At 40.9% G+C, this 19,398-nt stretch overlaps 1 long non-coding RNA gene across 3 annotated transcripts in view; it reads left to right on the top strand.

Annotated features, from left to right (window-relative positions):
* LOC103690865 (uncharacterized) overlaps positions 1-19,398 on the top strand; it is a 29,440-nt gene that overhangs the window by 4,692 nt on the left and 5,350 nt on the right. Inside the window, exon 3 of one of the 3 annotated variants that reach the window (XR_015634532.1) lies at positions 16,914-16,974. The exons of 1 other annotated variant lie outside the window; for it this stretch is intronic. This is a non-coding gene — a long non-coding RNA (uncharacterized LOC103690865). Of the gene's footprint in view, positions 1-13,706; positions 13,874-16,913; positions 16,975-19,398 lie in introns of those variants that run through there. One more of the 3 variants, XR_015634533.1, reaches the window with a different exon arrangement.

Here is a 19,398-nt window from a genome sequence, read left to right as displayed (position 1 = left end):
TCCTATAAAACCATAGTTTTGTTTTTCTTTAAATCTGAATAAAATTCCATTCCATATATATATTCTTTCTCATTCCTCTGTTGAACGCCTGGGTTGGTTTCATAACTTAGCTATTGTAAATTGTGTTACAGTAAACACTGATATCTGTCAAGTGCGTCTGTCTGTGACATCCTGACTTAAGAGTCGTTTTGGTATATAAATAGATGTTTTTTTTGAGGAACATCCATGCTGATTTCCACAGCATCTGGACTTGTTCACATCTCATCAGCATATGTAAGTATCCATTCTCTCCACATCCACATAGCATTTGTTCATAGTTCCTCCTTTTTCTCTGTTTTTCTGCCTTCATCTCTGTTTCTCTTTCATACACACAGTATACATCTGGATATATCTATGTCTAGCCTTTACTGGCCTGGAACTCACTTTGTAGACCAGGCTGGCCTCAAATTTGGAGACCTGTCTGACTGCCTCCTGAGTGCTAGGATTGAGGGTGTGTGCCACCACCATTCGGTTATTTATTTTAATTTTATGTGTATGAGCGCCTGATGTGTACCTGTGTCCTATGTGAACGCAGTGCTCGCAGAGGCCAGAAGAGGGCGTTAGATCCCCTGGAACTAGACAGTTGTGAGTCACAATGTGGGTTCTGGGAATCAAACTTGGTCCTCTGGAAGAGCAGGAATTGTTCTTGCTTAATGAACTACTCCTCATTTTTAAAATTAAACATTGTATTCTCTTTTTGAGAATTATCTGCCCATTTCATTAGCTCACTTAAAAGTAATTAAATTTGCCATTTGACAATCTCACATATGTACACAATACATTCTGATTACTTTCACTCCACTCCTTGTCACCTTTATCCCCCACCCCTACAGAGATACCTTTCCCATGTTCATTATGTTATGTTTTGTGACTACACCATTTATCCAGGGCAGTCTGAGTGATCATGGGTGTAACACTATCCATTGGTGCCTGGTGGGCTTGCCATGAGTATATAACTGAAGCCAGTTCTCTCAGCTTCGTGAATAGCACGAAGTTCAGCAGGGATAGGTAGGACCCTACGAGGGTCCCCTTCCATCCATGATTGATTATTGACAAGTCAGACTTGTATATGACTGGCACAGCCAGCCACAGCTGACTATCATGCCATTACTTCCTGTGCTTCCTTTCAGACAGGGTCTCACTAGCTAGCCCTGGTGACCTGCAGTGTATGGAGAGCTGCATCTCAAGCACTAGGATTAAAATATATACTACTAAAAGCCCATATTTCTTTATTAAGTTGTTAAATTTCTTGTTATTTGGAGGATTTGTTTTGCTTGTTCGTTCTTTTCTGTTTCTTTGTGTAGAATAGGCTAACCTCAAACTCAGGAGACTCACCTGTCTCAGCCTCCTGAGTGCTGGTATTAAAGGCGTGTGGTACCACTGCCTGGTGCTAATTTTTTGAGTTCTTTGTATGTTCTAGATCTTTTTTTTTTTTTTTTGGTTCTTTTTTTCCGGAGCTGGGGACCGAACCCAGGGCCTTGCGCTTCCTAGGTAAGCGCTCTACCATTGAGCTAAATCCCCAGCAAGATTGCTTTATTAGATTTATTTTGTGTTTATATGTGTGGGCAGGTACTATAACATGTGTGGAGCCCACAGAACATCTTGCAGAAATTGGTTCTCTCCTGATTCCGGGTAGGACCACCATGTAGGTCCCAGAGATCAAACTTGGGTCATTAGGTTTGCAGCAAGGGTCTTCACCTTCTTTCTGCCTGCCAAGTCTTCTCGTATTCCATTGACCCGTGTGTCTTATGTTTTTGTCAGTACCAAGTTTTTGTTACTAGAACGCGCTGCTTGAAAGCAGGCATGGCGATAACTCCAGCATTATTCCGTTTGCTCAGAAATGCCGTGGGCATCTGCTCTCTGCTTTGCTCTCACATCCATATAACACTCTTTAAAATACTTTTGTGAAGAGTGCCTTTGGCATTTCAATGAGATGAACACTGAGTCTATAGATTGCTTGGGTAGTACCAGCGGTTTTCACAGGGTTAGTTCTAATAGAGCCAGGAGATGAAAAGGTGCTACATTTTCTTCTTCCTTATTTTAGACTTCACTATAGAGGCCTTTCATTTCCTTGGTCAAATTTATTCCAAGTTTTTGCTTCATTATTTTGAGGCAATTATGAATGGGTTTATTTTCCCGATTTACTTCTAAGCATTTTTTTTTTTAAGCACTAAAGCTTTATTACAAAAGGACTTAACTGCTAGAGAGGGCCCTCTCGAGGCTTCCTCTGTCCTCTTCCTTCCCAACATATACCTCCAGGGGAGGTCAAGGGTCCATTATAGAAGAGGTGTTTGGGAGAATGAAATATGGTAATTTCCCCCCCAAAGTCCTCCAAATCTTTCTAGGTACTGTTGAGAATCTTCTGGTAGAAGAGGTAGGAACTTTAGCTTTTACTGCTGAGATCCTCCATATCTACGTCCTGGTGACCTTTTATCTCCGTTTGTCGTTTGGGCTGTCGCTGATTAGTCCTGGTTGACTTGGAGGGAACTTCTACTTCCATGGCTGCTTTTTCTTTCTGGGCAAGTTGGATCTGCTGCAAGAGTTTCCTGCGCTTCTTCCTGGACAGCGTGATGTTGGCACGGGATGCCCGCTTCTTGAGGTGGTGTCTGTAGTCAGTCTCTCACAGCCCCGACCATCTGGCACTTCCGTTGCTGATCCCTATTTAGTACCCCTTAGTACCTTGAACAACTTCTTTTTCAGCTCCGCCCGGGACAATCGATCTTTCCTCCTGGAGGTCAGAAGCTTACTCCCCCTAAGTATGGTTTTTATAGGCAATAAAGAAAAAAAACTGATTTTTGCATGTTACGTTTGTATTCTGTCATTTTAAAGAACATGATCATCCCAAGGCTTTTCTTAGGGAGTCTTCAGTGCCCTTTAGGAGTTTGTAGAATTGTATCATCTGCAAATAAGGATTCCTTGAGTTCATTCTTTCCTATTTGCATACCTTTTATTTTCTTCTTCCACTGTTTTGGCTGAGATTTAAAGCACCACTCTGAGTAAGAGTAAAAGAATGGAGACCTGCTCCTGATTTTGGGGACTACACTTTCAGGTTTCCCCCATCTAGTATAATCTGGCCATAGGTTTGTCGTGTGAAGCCTTGCACTGTTATGATAGATTCCAGCAAACTGCAAACCTATCTTAGCTCTCACCTGTGGACCCTCTCAGCCTTTCCTTCTAGCCCATCTCCATTGCTCCACTGACACCTAAAAACTTTCTACCAGGGTCCCTCCACGCAGGACTGGGACTCAGATAGAGGATTTTCACTGTCCTTCCTGTCCTCCATTTTGACCTCTCCCATTTCATGCCCAGACCTGCTTACTTGCCATACCACCCATCCCAACTCTATCCACAGAAGACTTCACTCCTTCATACAGATCCAGGGTCCTCCTAGCCCTTTCATCCCGGCCTCTCCAGACATCACACTCTTTATCCTCCTGCTGCCTACTTTCAGGAGCCCTTCCCCTCCCACTCCTTAACTCCCTGGGGAGTCTGCCTCTTGCTGTGGACTGCGTCTCCCCTACCTCTCTCTCAAAGCTCCTCTCAGACTTGTCTCCTAATCCGCCCCTATTCCTCTCTGCCATCCAATGCTAAGAACCAATCTCTCTCTCTCTCTGTCTCTCTGTCTCTCTGTCTCTCTGTCTCTCTCTCTCTCTCTCTCTGTCTCCCTCTCCCCTCCCTCTCCCTCTCCCCCCTCCCTCTTCTCCTCTTCATCCTTCTTCTCCTCCTGCTGGGGCCTGCTCAGTCTGTTCTTTCGAGTTCTCTCTTGAAGGTCACCAAGGGGGAAGAACTTCAGCTGGAGCAAGACCTGGTTTTGTGAGATATTTAGGGTTGCTGTTTAATAAAAAAATGTTTTCCTGTCTTAAGTCTAAGTCACTTTGCAGAGGTAGCTGATCTGACCGTGTGAGTTCCTCTGAGGCCAGAAAACTGCAGTCTCTGGAGTTTAGCACCTCACAGTACAACAGCGAAGGGTTAAGTAAGGTAGTCTTTGTTCTATCGCTGCAGGAACTACACAGCTCTAACTCCCAGCCTGCAAGTTAAGAAAGGGGGACACTTTGAAAAGTGGTTTTAGCCTTTATTTCTAAATTCTTTCTAAAAAGTTCTCTCTAAAAAGTTTCCTATGAAAGTTCTTTAAGAAAGTTCTTTTTTAAAAAGTTCTCTCTAAAAGGTTCTCTAATAAAGTTCTTACTTAAAAGTTCTCTGCTCTCTTCTCCTAATCTTGCTCTCTCCTTCTGCTCTGATGTGACAATAATGCCTTTGCTTCCTATACCATGCAATGCAATCTTTCCTAGCCTTTGTACTTTTTCTAGGAGAATGGATTACGTGGTTTATCCAAGAATCCTTTTTTTGTTTTTTACAAAAGTTCACTAGAACTTAAACATAAATTTAAATAATAAATTGAATATATATAATACAACATAATATTTACATGCATATCTGTTAAGAGTAATTATCTGGCTAAATATTCACTATCTGTCACCAGTTCTACAAGTTCATAGAGAATTAAAGACCATAACTACGTTATCATTGAAGTTTTATATAGATAAGCCCAGGCAATATTTTATCTTCTGCCTTTGCACCTACAATAAATCATTAGTTCCCTTTTTATGACCTCTGGTTAATTGTTTTACAACCTCTTGGAATGTGCTTTAAGATGCAGATGCCTGCTTTCTATCTCAGAAGCAATTAACTGGTGACACTTGAAGACTGAAAGAGTTCTCAATGCAGTTTTGACATCAAAAAGGACTTAATAGCAATCTTATTATAAAAGATCTTAATAATTACTAATATGGTCTTAGGAATTCTTATAGGATCATTATTAATAATTAAGAAATTATCTATTTGTCTATATAGCATCATTACAAGATGGTACATCTTCATTGTTCTGCAGAAATCTGCTCAAAAGGGTGAGCTAATACCTAGTGATTGTTTATATTTATATATTTAATAATAACAGAAAAAGTATATTAACAGCAGGAATTCTTCCTAAAATGAAATCATCTTGGCCTTGCCTAGAGAAGCGATTCTGTCATAGATTTGCAATCTATGGCAGAACTATATCAGGAAGATCATCTGCTAGCTTTTAGTTTCTCCTAGATGGCTCTTGGCATTCCTCCTCCTCCTCCTCCTCCTCCCCCTCTTCCTCCTCCTCCTCCTCTTCCTCCACCAGATGGGATTTCTCTGTATGTACCCCTGACTATCCTATAACTTCTTCTGGAACTGGCTCTGTAGACCAGCTGGCCTTGAAATCACAGAAATCCACATGCCTCTCCATTCTGAGTGCTGGGATTAAAGTGGATGCCACCACTGTGTGGTTGATGAAACATTATTTACCAGGGACCCAACAGCTAATACACCCACCTAAGATCCTGAGAGAGTAACTGTTACCAAAGACTGGAACACCCACCCAGCAAAGATAAGACCAGATCTTAACACTTAGAAATACCTGAGTCATCACAACTCCAGATGTCTAGACCTCATAACAAAGCATGAATATGAATAACCAAGACAATATGCCTCTACCAGAATGCAATAACCCTACTGCAGTAGACCCCAGTAAATTCAGTATAGTTGAAGCATAAGACAAGGACATTAAAATTACAATTATAAATATGTTCAAGGACCTTAAAGAGGAAGTGAATAAATCCTTTAATAAAGACCATGAATAAAAAAACAGTTGAATGAAATAATAAAACAATTCTTAACACAAAAATAGAATTTAACAACAACAAAACAGAAAGTAGAATCACTAACGAAAACCCAAAAAAACTGGAAATGAAAAATGTAGGATGACATTTTTCCAGGAAAACATTCAGGAAATCTTGGGCACAATGGAAAGACCAAATCTAGGAATACTAGGAATACAAGAAGGAGAAGAAACCCTGTTTGAAGACACTGAAAATATTTTCAATAAAATCATAGACTAAAATGTCCTCAACCTAAAGAAGAAGATGCCTATCAAAAATGCAAGAAACATATAGAACACCAGACAGAACCAGAAAAGAAAGTCTCCTCAGCATATAATAATCAAAACAGAAAGCATAAAGAACAAAGAGAGGATTTAAATATACAAAGGAATAAGACTATGTAACATAAAGGCAGAACTACTAAGATAATACCTGATTTTTTTTAAAGATTTATTCATTTATTATATATAAGTACACTGTAGCTGTCTTCAGACACACCAGAAGAGGGCATCAGATCCCTTTACAGATGGTTGTGAGCCACCATGTGGTTGCTGGGAATTGAACTCAGGACCTCTGGAAGAGTAGTTAGGTGCTCTTAACCACTGAGCCATCTCTCCAGCCCAATACCTGATTTTTTTAATGAAGACGCAAAGTCAGAAGGACCTGAATAGATGGTCTACAAACTCTAGGAGATACAGATGCCAGCCCAGACTAATATACCCAGCCAAAAATACCAATCACTATAGGTGAAGAAAAGAATCATTCCATGAAAAAAAATCATTCCATGATTTAAAAAAAAGAACATTTAAGCAAGATCTAGCTCTATAGAAGGTACTAATAGGAAAACTTCAGTCTGAAGTAGTTACCCACATCAAGGAGAGACAAAGCCTAATTCCAGAACAGTAAACCAAGAGAGAGGTAAAACCCACACTGTAACCACAGAAGATCAGAAATAAATAAGCATTTCTCATTGATAATTCTCAGTATTAATGGCCTCAATTACACAATAAGATGCACTAACAGAATGAATTAGAAAACAGGATCCATCTTTCAGATGCATTCAAGGAACACATTTTACCATCAAGGATAAACATCACCTCAGGTAAAAGGATGGAAAAAGGTAATTCAAGCAAATGGACCAAAGAAGCAGGTCCGTTAGTTATTTTAGTATCTGACAAAATAGGCTTCAAACCAAAACTAATCAGAAGAGATAGGAAAGTACTACATACTCATCAAAGGAAAATGTTTCCAAAGGAGATATTGTAATTCTATACATTTATGCACCAAACACAAGAACACCCAAGTTCAGAAAAGAAACATCACTACAGCTATAAGTACATATTGATCCTTACACAGTAATATTGGATAACTTTAATTCTCCATTCTTTTCTTTTTTTTTTCTTTTTTTGTTTTCGTCTTTATTAACTTGAGTATTTCTTATTTACATTTCAACTGTTATTCCCCTTCCCGGTTTCCAGGCCAACATCCCCCTAGCCCCTCCCTCTCCCCTTCTATATGGGTGTTCCCCTCCCTATCCTCCCCCCATTACCGCCCTCCCCACAACAATCACGTTCACTGGGGGTTCAGTCTTGGCAGGACCAAGGGCTTCCCCTTCCACTGGTGCTCTTACTAGGATATTCATTGCTACCTATGAGGTCAGAGTCCAGGGTCAGTCCATGTATAGTCTTTAGGTAGTGGCTTAGCCCCTGGAAGCTCTGGTTGGTTGACATTGTTGTACATATGGGGTCTCGAGACCCTTCAAGCTCGTCCAGTACTTTCTCTGATTCCTTCAACAGGGGTCCCGTTCTCAGTTCAGTGGTTTAATGATGGCATTCGCCTATGCATTTGCTGTATTCTGGGTGTGTCTCTCAGGAGAGATCTACATCCGGTTCCTGTCGGCCTGCACTTCTTTGCTTCATCCATCTTATCTAGTTTGGTGGCTGTATATGTATGGGCCATATGTGGGGCAAGCTCTGAATGGGTTGAACCCCATTTTTAATGGGGTTATTTGTCTCCCTGCAGTCTAACTTCGTGAGTTCTTAGTATATTTTGGATATAAGCCCTCTATCAGTTCTAGGATTGGTAAAGATCTTTTCCCAATCTGTTGGTTGTTGTTTTGTCCTAACCACAGTGTCCTTTTCCTTACAGAAGCTTTGAAGTTTTATGAGATCGCATTTGTCGATTCTTGATCTTAGAGTGTAAGCCATTGGTGTTTTGATCAGGAAATTTTCTCCAGTGCCCATGTGTTCGAGATGCTTCCCCACTTTTTCTTCTATTAGTTTGAGTATATCTGGTTTGATGTGGAGGTACTTGATCCACTTGGACTTAAGCTTTGTACAGGGTGATAAGAACGGATTGATCTGCATTCTTCTACATGCTGACCTCCAGTTGAACCAGCACCATTTGCTGAAAATGCTATCTTTTTTCCACTGGATGGTTTTGGCTCCTTTGTCAAAAATCAAGTGACCATAGGTATGTGGGTTCATTTCTGAGTCTTCAATTCTATTCCACTGTCTGTCTGTCTCTGTACCAATACCATGCAGTTTTTATCACTATTTCTCTGTAATACTGCTTGAGTTCAGGGATACTGATTCCCCCGGAAGTCCTTTTATTATTGAGGACAGTTTTAGCTATCCTGGGTTTTTTGTTATTCCAGATGAATTTGCAAATTGTTCTGTCTAACTCTCTGAAGAATTGGATTGGTATTTTGATGGAGATTGCATTGAATCTGTAGATCGCTTTTGGTAAAATGGCCATTTTTACTTTATTAATCCTGCCAATCCATGAGCATTGGAGATCTTTCCATCTTCTGAGATGTTCTTCAATTTCTTTCTTCAGAGGCTTGAAGTTCTTATCATAGAGATCTTTCACTTGCTTGGTTAAAGTCACACCGAGGTATTTTATATTATTTGGGACTATTATGAAGGGTGTAGTTTCCCTAATTTCTTTCTTGGCTTGTTTCTCTTTTGTGTAGAGGAAGGCAACTGATTTATTTGAGTTAATTTTATACCCAGCCACTTTGCTGAAGTTGTTTATCAGCTTTAGTAGTTCTCTGGTGGAACTTTTGGGATCACTTAAATATACTATCACATCATCTGCAAATAGTGATATTTTTGACTTCTTCTTTTCCAATCTGTATCCCCTTGACCTCCTTTTGTTGTCTGATTGCTCTGGCTAGAACTTCAAGAACTATATTGAATAAGTAGGGAGAGAGTGGGCAGCCTTGTCTAGTCCCTGGTTTTAGTGCGATTACTTCAAGTTTCTCTCCATTTAGTTTAATGTTAGCTACTGGTTTGCTGTATATGACTTTTACTATGTTTAGGTATGGGCCTTGAATTCCTATTCTTTCCAGGACTTTTATCATGAAGGGGTGTTGAATTTTGTGAAATGTTTTCTCAGCATCTAATGAAATGATCATGTGGTTTTTATCTTTCAGTTTGTTTATATAATGGATTACGTTGATGGTTTTCTGTATATTAAACCATCCCTGCATGCCTGGGATGAAGCCTACTTGATCATGGTGGATGATTGTTTTGATGTGCTCTTGGATTCGGTTTGCCAGAATTTTATTGAGTATTTTCACGTCAATATTCATAAGGGAAATTGGTCTGAAGTTCTCTTTCTTTGTTGGGTCTTTGTGTGGTTTAGGTATAAGAGTAATTGTGGCTTCATAGAAGGAATTCGGTAGCGCTCCATCTGTTTCAATTTTGTGGAATAGTTTGGACAGCATTGGTATGAGGTCTTCTATGAAGGTCTGATAGAATTCTGTACTGAACCCATCTGGACCTGGGCTGTTTTTGGTTGGGAGACCTTTAATGACTGCTTCTATTTCTTTAGGAGTTATGGGGTTGTTTAAATGGTTTATCTTTTCCTGATTTAACTTTGGTACCTGGTATCTGTCTAGGAAATTGTCCATTTCCTGCAGATTTTCAAGTTTTGTTGAATATAGGCTTTTGTAGTAGGATCTGATGATTTTTTGAATTTCCTCTGATTCTGTAGTTATGTCTCCCTTTTCATTTCTGATTTTGTTAATTTGGACAGACTCTCTGTGTCCTCTCATTAGTCTGGCTAAGCGTTTATCTATCTTGTTGATTTTCTCAAAGAACCAACTTTTGATTCTGTTGATTCTTTGTATGGTCATTTATGTTTCTACTTGGTTAATTTCAGCTCTGAGTTTGATTATTTCCTGCCTTCTATTCCTCCTGGGTGTATTTGCTTCTTTTTGTTCTAGAGCCTTTAGGTGTGCTGTCAAGCTGCTGACATATGCTCTCTCCTGTTTCTTTCTGCAAGCACTCAGAGCTACGAGTTTTCCTCTTAGCACAGCTTTCATTGTGTCCCATAAGTTTGGGTATGTTGTACCTTCATTTTCATTAAATTCTAAAAAGTCTTTAATTTCTTTATTTATTTCTTCTTTGACCAGGTTATCATTGAGTAGAGCATTGTTCAATTTCCATGTATATGTGGGCGTTCTTCCCTTATTGTTGTTGAAGACCAGCTTTAGGCCGTGGTGGTCTGATAGGACGCCTGGGATTATTTCTATTTTTCTGTATCTTTTGAGGCCTGTTTTATGACCAATTATATGGTCAATTTTGGAGAAAGTACCATGAGGTGGTGAGAAGAAGGTATATCCTTCTGTTTTAGGATAGATTGTTCTATAAATATCTGTTAAGTCCATTTGGTTCATGACTTCTCTTTGTCTATGTCTCTGTTTAATTTCTGTTTCCATGACCTGTCCATTGATTAGAGTGGTGTTGAAATTTCCTACTATTATTGTGTGAGGTGCAATGTGTGTTTTGATCTTTAGTAAGGTTTCTTGTTGATTTTCTCAAAGAACCAATGTTTGGTTCTGTTGATTCTTTGTATGGTCCTTTTTGTTTCTACTTGGTTGATTTCAGCTCCGAGTTTGATTATTTCCTGCCTTCTACTCCTCCTGTATGTAGGTGCCCTTGCATTTGGAGCAAAGATAGTTAGGATTGAGAGTTCATCTTGTGGCTCAGCGGTTAAGAGCACACGACTGCTCTTCCAGAGGTCATGAGTTCAATTCCCAGCAACCACATGGTGGCTCACAACCATCTGTAAGGAGATCTTATGCCCTCTTCTGGTGTATCTGAAGACAGCTATAGTATATATAATAAATAAATTTAAAAAAGAGAGTTCATCTTGGTGGATTTTTCCTTTGATGAATATGAAGTGTCCTTCCCTTTCTTTTTTGATGACTTTTAGTTGAAAATAGATTTCATTCGATATTAGAATGGCTACTCCAGTTTGCTTCTTCAGACCATTTGCTTGGAAAGTTGTTTTCCAGCCTTTCACTCTGAGGTAGTGTCTGTCTTTGTCTCTGAGGTGTGTTTCCTGTAGGCAGCAGAATGCAGGGTCCTCATTGCCTATCCAGTTTGTTAATCTATGTCTTATTATTGGGGCATTGAGTCCATTGATGTTGAGAGATATTAAGGAATAGTGATTGTTGCTTCCTGTTATATTCGTATTTGAATGTGAGATTATGCTTATGTGATTCTCTTCTTTTTGTTTTGTTGCAAGATGATTAGTTTCTTGCTTTCTCTAGGGTGTAGCTTGTCTCCTTATGTTGGGCTTTGCCATTTATTATCCTTTGTAGGGCTGGATTTGTAGAAAGTTATTGTGTAAATTTGTATTTGTCATGTAATATCTTGGTTTCTCCATCTATGTTTATTGAGAATTTTGCTGGATACAGTAACCTGGGCTGGCATTTGTGTTCTCTTAGGGTCTGTATGACATCTGTCCAGGATCTTCTGGCTTTCATAGTCTCTGGTGAGAAGTCCGGTGTGATTCTGATAGGTCTGCCTTTATATGTTACTTGACCTTTTTCCCTTACTGCTTTTAATATTCTTTCTTTGTGTTGTGCACTTGGTGTTTTGACTATTATGTGACAGGGAGGAGTTTCTTTTCTGGTCCAATCTATTTGGAGTTCTGTAGGCTTCTTGTATGTTTATGGGCATCTCTTTCTTTAGGTTAGGGAAGTTTTCTTCTATGATTTTGTTGAAGATATTTACTGATCCTTTGCACTGGGAGTCTTCCCTCTCTCCTATACCTATTATCCTTAGGTTTGATCTTCTCATTGAGTCCTGAATTTCCTGTATTTTTTGGACCAGTACCTTTTTCCTTTTTACATTATCTTTTTTTTTCTTTTTTTCGGAGCTGGGGACCGAACCCAGGGCCTTGTGTTTGCTAGGCAAGCGCTCTACCACTGAGCTAAATCTCCAACCCTTTTTACATTATCTTTGACAGTTGTGTCGATGATTTCTATGGAATCTTCTGCTCCTGAGATTCTCTCTTCTATCTCTTGTATTCTGTTGGTGATGCTTGTATCTACAGCTCCTTGTCTCTTCCTTTGGTTTTCTACATCCAGGGTTGTCTCCCTTTGTGCTTTCTTTATTGCTTCTATTTCCATTTTTAATTCCTTCACCTGTTTGATTGTGTTTTCCTGGAATTCTTTCAGGGATTTTTGCGATTCCTCTCTATAGGCTTCTATTTGTTTATTTATGTTTTCCTTCGTTTCTCTAAGGGAGTTCTTTATGTCTTTCTTGAAGTCCTCAATCATCCTGATCAAATGTGATTTTAAATATAGATCTTGCTTTTCTGATGTGTTTGGATATTCAGTGTTTGCTTTGGTGGGAGAATTGGGCTCCAATGATGCCATGTAGTCTTGGTTTCTGTTGCTTGGGTTCCTGCGCTTGCCTCTTACCATCAGGTTGTCTCTGGTGTTACCTTGTTCTGCTATTTCTGATAATGGCTAGACTGTCCTATAGGCCTGTGTGTCAGGAGTTCTGTAGACCTGTTTTCCTGTTTTCTTTCAGCCAGTTATGGGAACAGAGTGTTCTGCTTTTGGGCGTGTAGCCTTTCCTGTCTACTGGTCTTCAGCTGTTCCTGTGGGCCTGTGCCCTGAGTCCACCAGGGAGGTCACTTGGAGCAGAAAAGTTGGTCTTACCTGTGGTCCCGCGGCTGAAGTGGCTCCTGGGTGGCTGCTTTTGAGCTCTCTGTGAGGGTGGCAACCCGGAGGGCCTGCAGCGCCCTTTCCTGGTCCCCTGTGCACCAGTGTCTCAGATGGCATTAGGTTTTCCTCTGGAGTCAGAAATGTGGGCAGAGTGTAGTCTCTTCTGGCTTCCCAGGCATGTCTGCCCCTCTGAATGTTTAGCTCTCCCTCCCACGGGATTTGGGTGCAGAGAGATTTTGATAGGGTCTCTTCAGATCTGGGTGGTGTCTGGACCACAGGGGACCTGCAGCTTGAGCGCCCCTATCTTCCGGTTCCCAGAGGACCTATACAGTTTCCTCTTGGGCCAGGGATGTGGGCAGGGGTGGGCAGTATTGGAGGTCTCTCTCGCTCTACAGTCTCAGGAGTGCTCACCTGTCTGGGCGGTGAGCTCTCTTTCCCAAGGGGTTTGGGAGCAGGGAATGTGGGCCAAGATCAGTGAGGTTCTGGGCTCCAGCTAAAAACTGGAAGTGTCCAGTCCCAGAGGAATTTTGCCTCTTTGTGTCCTGAGTCCTCCAGGCAGGTCCCTTAGAGCAGAAAAGTTGGTCTTACCTGTGGTCCCGCAGCTGAAGTGGCTCCTGGGCGGGTGCTTTTGAGTTCTACGTGAGGGTGGCAACCAGGAGACCCCCCCCATGCACCAGGGTCCCAGATGGATGGCGTTAGGTGTTTTCCTCTGGAGTCAGAAATGTGGGCAGAGTATAGTCTCTTTTGGCTTCCCAGGCGTGTCTCCATTCTTTTCAGTAGGTACATCATCCAGACAAAAATTAAACTGAGAAATGTTGGAACCAAGTGATAGACTAAATCAAATGGACCTAGCCGATGTTTATAGAACATTTCCACACAAATACAAAAGGATATATTTTCTTCTCAGCACCTCATGGAACTTTCTCCAAAACTGACTACATAGCTGGACAAAAAGAAATGTCAATAGACATAAGACAATTGAAATAACACCTGGTATTCTATCATACTTCCAGGGACTGAAGTTGGATACCAACAACCGGAACAGAAGAAAGCTTACAAAGTCATGGAAACTGGACAAATCACTACTGAGTGAAAAATGTATTCTATAATTGAACAAAAATGAAAATTCAACATAACCAAACCTATTAGATACAATAAAAACAGTTCTAAGAGGCAAAAATCATACCACTAAATGCCTATATTAAAAATGGAGATTGTGGGGTTGGGGATTTAGCTCAGTGGTAGAGCGCTTGCCTAGGAAGCACAAGGCCCTGGGTTCGGTCCCCAGCTCCGGAAAAAAAAAGAAAAAAAATGGAGATTGTTTCCAGCTTCTGCCTATTACAAATGAAGCCGCTACGAACTTAATTGAGCAAGTGTTCTTGTGGATGGTGGAACATGTTGTGGGTGTATGCCCAGGAATAGTATACACCCACATATAGCTGGGTCTTGAGGTAGAACTAGTTCTAATTTTCAGGGAAACTGCTGGATTGATTTCCAATTGATTGTACAAGTTTGCACTCCCACTAGCAATGGAGAAATGTTTCTTTTGCTCCATATCCTCACTAGTATGTGCTGTTCCTTGAGTTTTTGATTTTAGCCATTCTGATGGGTATTAGACAGAATCTCAATCATTTTACTTTGCATTTCCTTGATGACTAGGAACGTTGATCATTCTTTAAGTATTTCTCAGCTGTTAGAGATTCCTCTGTTGTCAATTCTCTGTTTAGCTCTATATTCCATTTTTAAATTGGGTTATTTGGTGTCTAGTTTCTTGAGATCACTATGTATTTTGGGTATCAGCTCTCTGTCCGATGTAGCTAGCCCATTCTGTAGGCTGCCCTTTTGTCTTATTGACAGTTTTTGAGTTTCATGAGGTCCCATTTATTAATTATTGATCTTATTGGCTAAGCTGTTGGTGTTTTGTTCAGGAAATTGTCTTACCAAATCCTGTATGACTGCAGAAAAGACAGTGTGACACAGTTCCTATTCCTAGAGCAGAGCCAGCAGGGCATGGGCCTTCACAAATGTTCCTAGGCATAAGGCTTGTTTGTATAATAATTTACATATTTTCATATTCCTCCTTTGGGGAATGTGCTTCCTGTTAAGGTTAATGACTCCATCATAATTAGAAAGTCATGAGGCCAGGGAAAGAATGTGTTCTTAAGCAAAATGGTAAATGCTGTGACCTTCAGGATAATCATTAAGGTTGTGGCAAATAACTCTGAAAATGTAAGTTACTCAACTCAATATTTATTTACTCAACTATGCAAAATATAAGAATGCGATATGAATTGTAGGAGGGGCTTTATGGACCTAAAAGAACAGAAACAGCTGGAGAGCCTTTTACACCCTCTGCTTCAGGAATGTTCTCAGGAATGTTTCAGGCCCACTTACACAGCCTCTGTGTCTGGGAAACCTAGCCCGCTATCTCTTCTTATCAGTATACCCGGCAATTTATGGTTTAGGATTGCAGGAACCGAAAGAACAATGGGATGGTGGTGATGGTGATGAATTGGTCTTGGGCCCTGTGTGGCCTTCCCACCTGCTTGTCTTTATAAGCCACTGCCATGAAATAAAGTTTGAGAGTTTGATCAGACTAAAGACTTGCTCTCCTTTGCATTTTCTGTCCACCATTCTTTTGCCCCCCTCCTCAGGTCTCCGCTGAACCCCCTGAAAGTCAGGGCAACAGCTGCACTAATGAGCCACCTTGTCAGATCAATATTAAGGAAAGAGATAAAGAGACTTAAGGAGTGGTGATTTCAGAGTTGGATCCCATCCAGCTAGCTTATTGTCTGTGTTTACAAAGGCAGGCAGATCTCTGGATTCATTTGTTTTGTTAAAAAATGTACTTGCTATCTTTTTCTAAAAATCAAGGGGGCTTAGATCATAAAATGCTGATTTGTGGGATAATCAAAAGGGAACCTGGGGTAATGATTGAATTGGTATCTAAGTAAAAGACTGGGCTTTTGGTCTTCAAGAGCTGACCTATTTAGAAGAGTTGTCTAGAGAGCCAGCTTGAGCAGAAGACAGAGCTGTCAGCTTTCACTCATTGAGTTGGAGTTATTTCTTTCTCTGTTCCCAAACACCCCTTCCTCAGGACTCCCTCTCCAAGCTGAGGCTGGTCCTTGGCATCGTCGCCTGTACCAATATGTTTAAGACAGTTCCCTACTTTCTCTTCTATTAGATTTAGTGTGTCTAGTTGTTTTTTTTTTTTTTTTTTTTTTGGTTCTTTTTTTTTCGGAGCTGGGGACCGAACCCAGGGCCTTGCGCTTCCTAGGTAAGCCCTCTACCACTGAGCTAAATCCCCAGCCCCGTTTGTGTCTAGTTTTATGTTGAGGTCTTTGATTCACTTGGACTTGAGTTTTGTGCAGGGTGATAAATATGAGTCTATTTTCATTCTTCTACATCTAGACACCTAGTTATACCTACACCATCTTTCCACCTCCATTGTACAGTTTTAGCTTCTTTGTCAAAAATTAAGTGTCTGTAACTGTATGGGTTTATTTCTGGGTCTTTGATTCAATTCCACTGATCAACCTATCTGTTTTTATGCCAGTGTCATGTAGTTTTTTTTTTTTCTTTTTTTCAGAGCTGGGGACCAAACCCAGGGCCTTGCGGTTGCTAAGCAAGCGCTCTACCACTGAGCCAAATCCCCAACCCCGCCATGTAGTTTTTATTAGCATTGCTCTGTAGTACAGCTTAAAATAGGAGTTGGTGATATCTCTAGAAGTTCTTTTATTGTACAGGATTATAGGATGGAACTCGAAAATATCCTGAGTGAGGAAACCCAGACTCAGAAAGATACCATAGTATGTACTCACTGATAAGGGAATATTATCCACAAAGTACAGGATAACACGCTACAATCCACACTCCAAGAAGCTAAGTAGCAAGGAGGGCCCAAGGGTGGATGCTTGAATCTCACCCAGAAGGAGAAATAAATAGAGATCAGAGGTAGATGGAAGGAGGAAACTGGTTGGGTAAGGTGGGGAGAGGGCTGTGAGATAATGGAAATTGGTGGTGGGCATCGCTGGGTGAGCCAGAGACCTGGAATGGGGAAGGCTTCAGGGAGTCTATGGGGGTGACCCTAGCTGAGACTCCTAGCATGGTGTGCGTGTGTGGGTATGGAGCTGAATGGCCACTTCCTGAAGCTAAGCAGGACTTCCAATGGTGGGAGGGGGACCCACAAAGCCTTCAACCCCAAATTTGTCTGCCTACAGGATGTGCAGGGATAAAGATGGAGCAGAGATTGAGAGAATGGCCGACCAATGACTGCCCAAGGTGAGACCCATCCCATAGGGAAGAGCCACCCCCTTGATACTATAAATGATACCCTGATAAGCTTGCAGACAGGCACCTAGCATAACTGTCACCTGAGAGACTTCATCCAACTGCTGATAGAAGCAGAAGCAGAGACCCACAGCCAAACATTAGGCAAAGCTTGGGGAGTCTAATGGAAGAATTCAGGGAAGGATTGAGGGAGCCAGAGGGGTTAAGAACACCACAAGGCCTACAAAGTCAACTAATTCAGGCTCATGGAGGCTCACAAAGACTGGACCAAAGAGCATGCATAGACCGGACTTAGACATTTGTAGCAGATATACAGCTTGGTCTTCAAGTGGGTCCCCTGACAGTTGGAGCTCTGGCTGTCTCTGACTCTGTTGCCTGCCTTTGGATCTGTTTTCCCTAGCTGGGCTGCCTTGTCTGGCCTCAGTAGGAGAGGATACACCTAGTTCTGCTGTAATTTGATGTACCGGGGTGGGCTGGTACCCTAAGCAGGTGAAAAACTTGTATAATAAAAGCTTCAAGACACCAAAGGAGGAGGATATTGTAGAAGGTATTAGATAAGTTAAGGTATCCTATATTTATAGGCTATGTAGGATTAATATAGTAAAAATGTCCATCCTACCAAAAGCAATCTACAAATTCAATGTAAATCCACCAAAATTCCAACACAATTCTTCACAGAAAATGAAAGGAGAACTTTTAGCTTCATATGGGAACACACAGACACACACACACACACACACACACACACACACACACACACACACATTCCTCCCCCAAGAACCCTAGGATAAGTCAAATGATTCTGAATAGTAATAATGATGGTAACAACAACAACAACAGCAGCAGCAGCAGCAGCAGTTAGAGCTGTCACCACCTTAGATTTCAAGCTGTACAGCAGAGCTATAGCAATAAAAACAGCATTGTATTGGCATAAAACCAGATATATGGACAATGAAATCAAACCAAACACCCAGACATAAGTCTATATATCCATAAACACTTTTGACAAGAAGGCAAATATACACATTGGAGACAAGATAGCATTTTCAACAAATGGTGCTGCTCAAACTGGATGACTACATAGAGAGGAATTAAATTAGATCCATAGTTTTCACCTTACACAAAACAACTCCAAAATGAATTAAGGACCTCAGCATAAGTCCATATATACTCAATTTGACTGAAGAGAAAGTGAAGAGTAGTCTTGAACTCATCGGCACAGGAAAAGACTCTCTGATGAGAACACCAATAGCACAGACACTAACAATGACAACAGAATGGGACCTCATGAAACTGGGAAGTCTTGCTTGGCAAAGGACATTGTCATTTAGAGAAAGTAGCGGCCTGAAGAATGGTAAAAGATTTTTTTTAACCAATAACACACCTGATAAAGGGTTAATATCCATATAAGGAACTCAAAATATACAGAGTTACAAAAAACTGGACATCAAGAAAAATGACACAAAACATTAAATACAGAACTAAACAAAATTCTCAAAAGTTCTGCTAAAAAGCAGCAATGTGACAACTCCTAACGATCTTCTACTTTACCCAGAGATCAGTACCTCAGAGAGTTTCTCTTTGCAGTAGAAGGAAGTTAACAGAGATCCACACTGGGCAGGAGACAGAGAATGAGAGAGATTCTGGATTGTTCAGTCCTAAATGGATGTTTTCATCAAACCCCTTCCCTCATGGCTTGGGGCTAGATGAAGGAGGATGCAGAACGATTTTAGAAGTCAGAGGGGATGGATGAAGGAAACAGTATCAGTCATAGCACGACCAGTGCACATATGAATCCACAGAGTGAAGTCCCTCACTATTTGGTGTGGTAGCACTCACAGGGCCTGCACAGAATGAAGCCACACAGGGGTCCAATGATGAGAAGGGGAAGTAGACCAAGAAGCTTTCTGAAATTGACACTCACAAAGAAAAGAGTGTGGAACTAGGTGCATGGGGGAGGGGAGGGGAGCTGAGAGGAGCTGGGGAGGCGAAAAGTGTCATCAGAGCATATTGACTGAAAAAAATGAAATATCAATCCCCCCTTTGTCAAAATCTGCATCTATTAAGACAATCACATGATTGCTGTTCTTGGGTCCACTTATTTTCATTACAGCTATTGATTTATATATGTTGGACCACTAAACCACCTCTGTAGGCTTACATTTCTCAAAACCTACTTCAATTATGGTTCTTTAATGTTTCAACCTCCATTTTAGCCCACCACCCACCAGAGGTAGGGAAAAGATAAGTTAATAGAAAATGGGGTTATGGACCTGTTTAGAAATAGTTCTTTAGGGAGATTCCAGTCTTCATGGTCAGCAGCCTGGTCCACTAGCAAAACACCGAATGCAAATCAGTAGCAGCAGCCAGATCCAGAAGAAACAGAGAGGCTCCAATGAAGTGACAAGAAGCAGC

This window comes from Rattus norvegicus, chromosome 12, assembly GCF_021556685.1.
Source record: "Rattus norvegicus strain SHRSP/BbbUtx chromosome 12, alternate assembly SHRSP_T2T, whole genome shotgun sequence".
Taxonomy (NCBI): domain Eukaryota; kingdom Metazoa; phylum Chordata; class Mammalia; order Rodentia; family Muridae; genus Rattus; species Rattus norvegicus.
The sequence above is the reverse complement of the archived record's forward strand: the minus strand, read 5'-3'. Positions and strand labels throughout refer to the sequence as shown.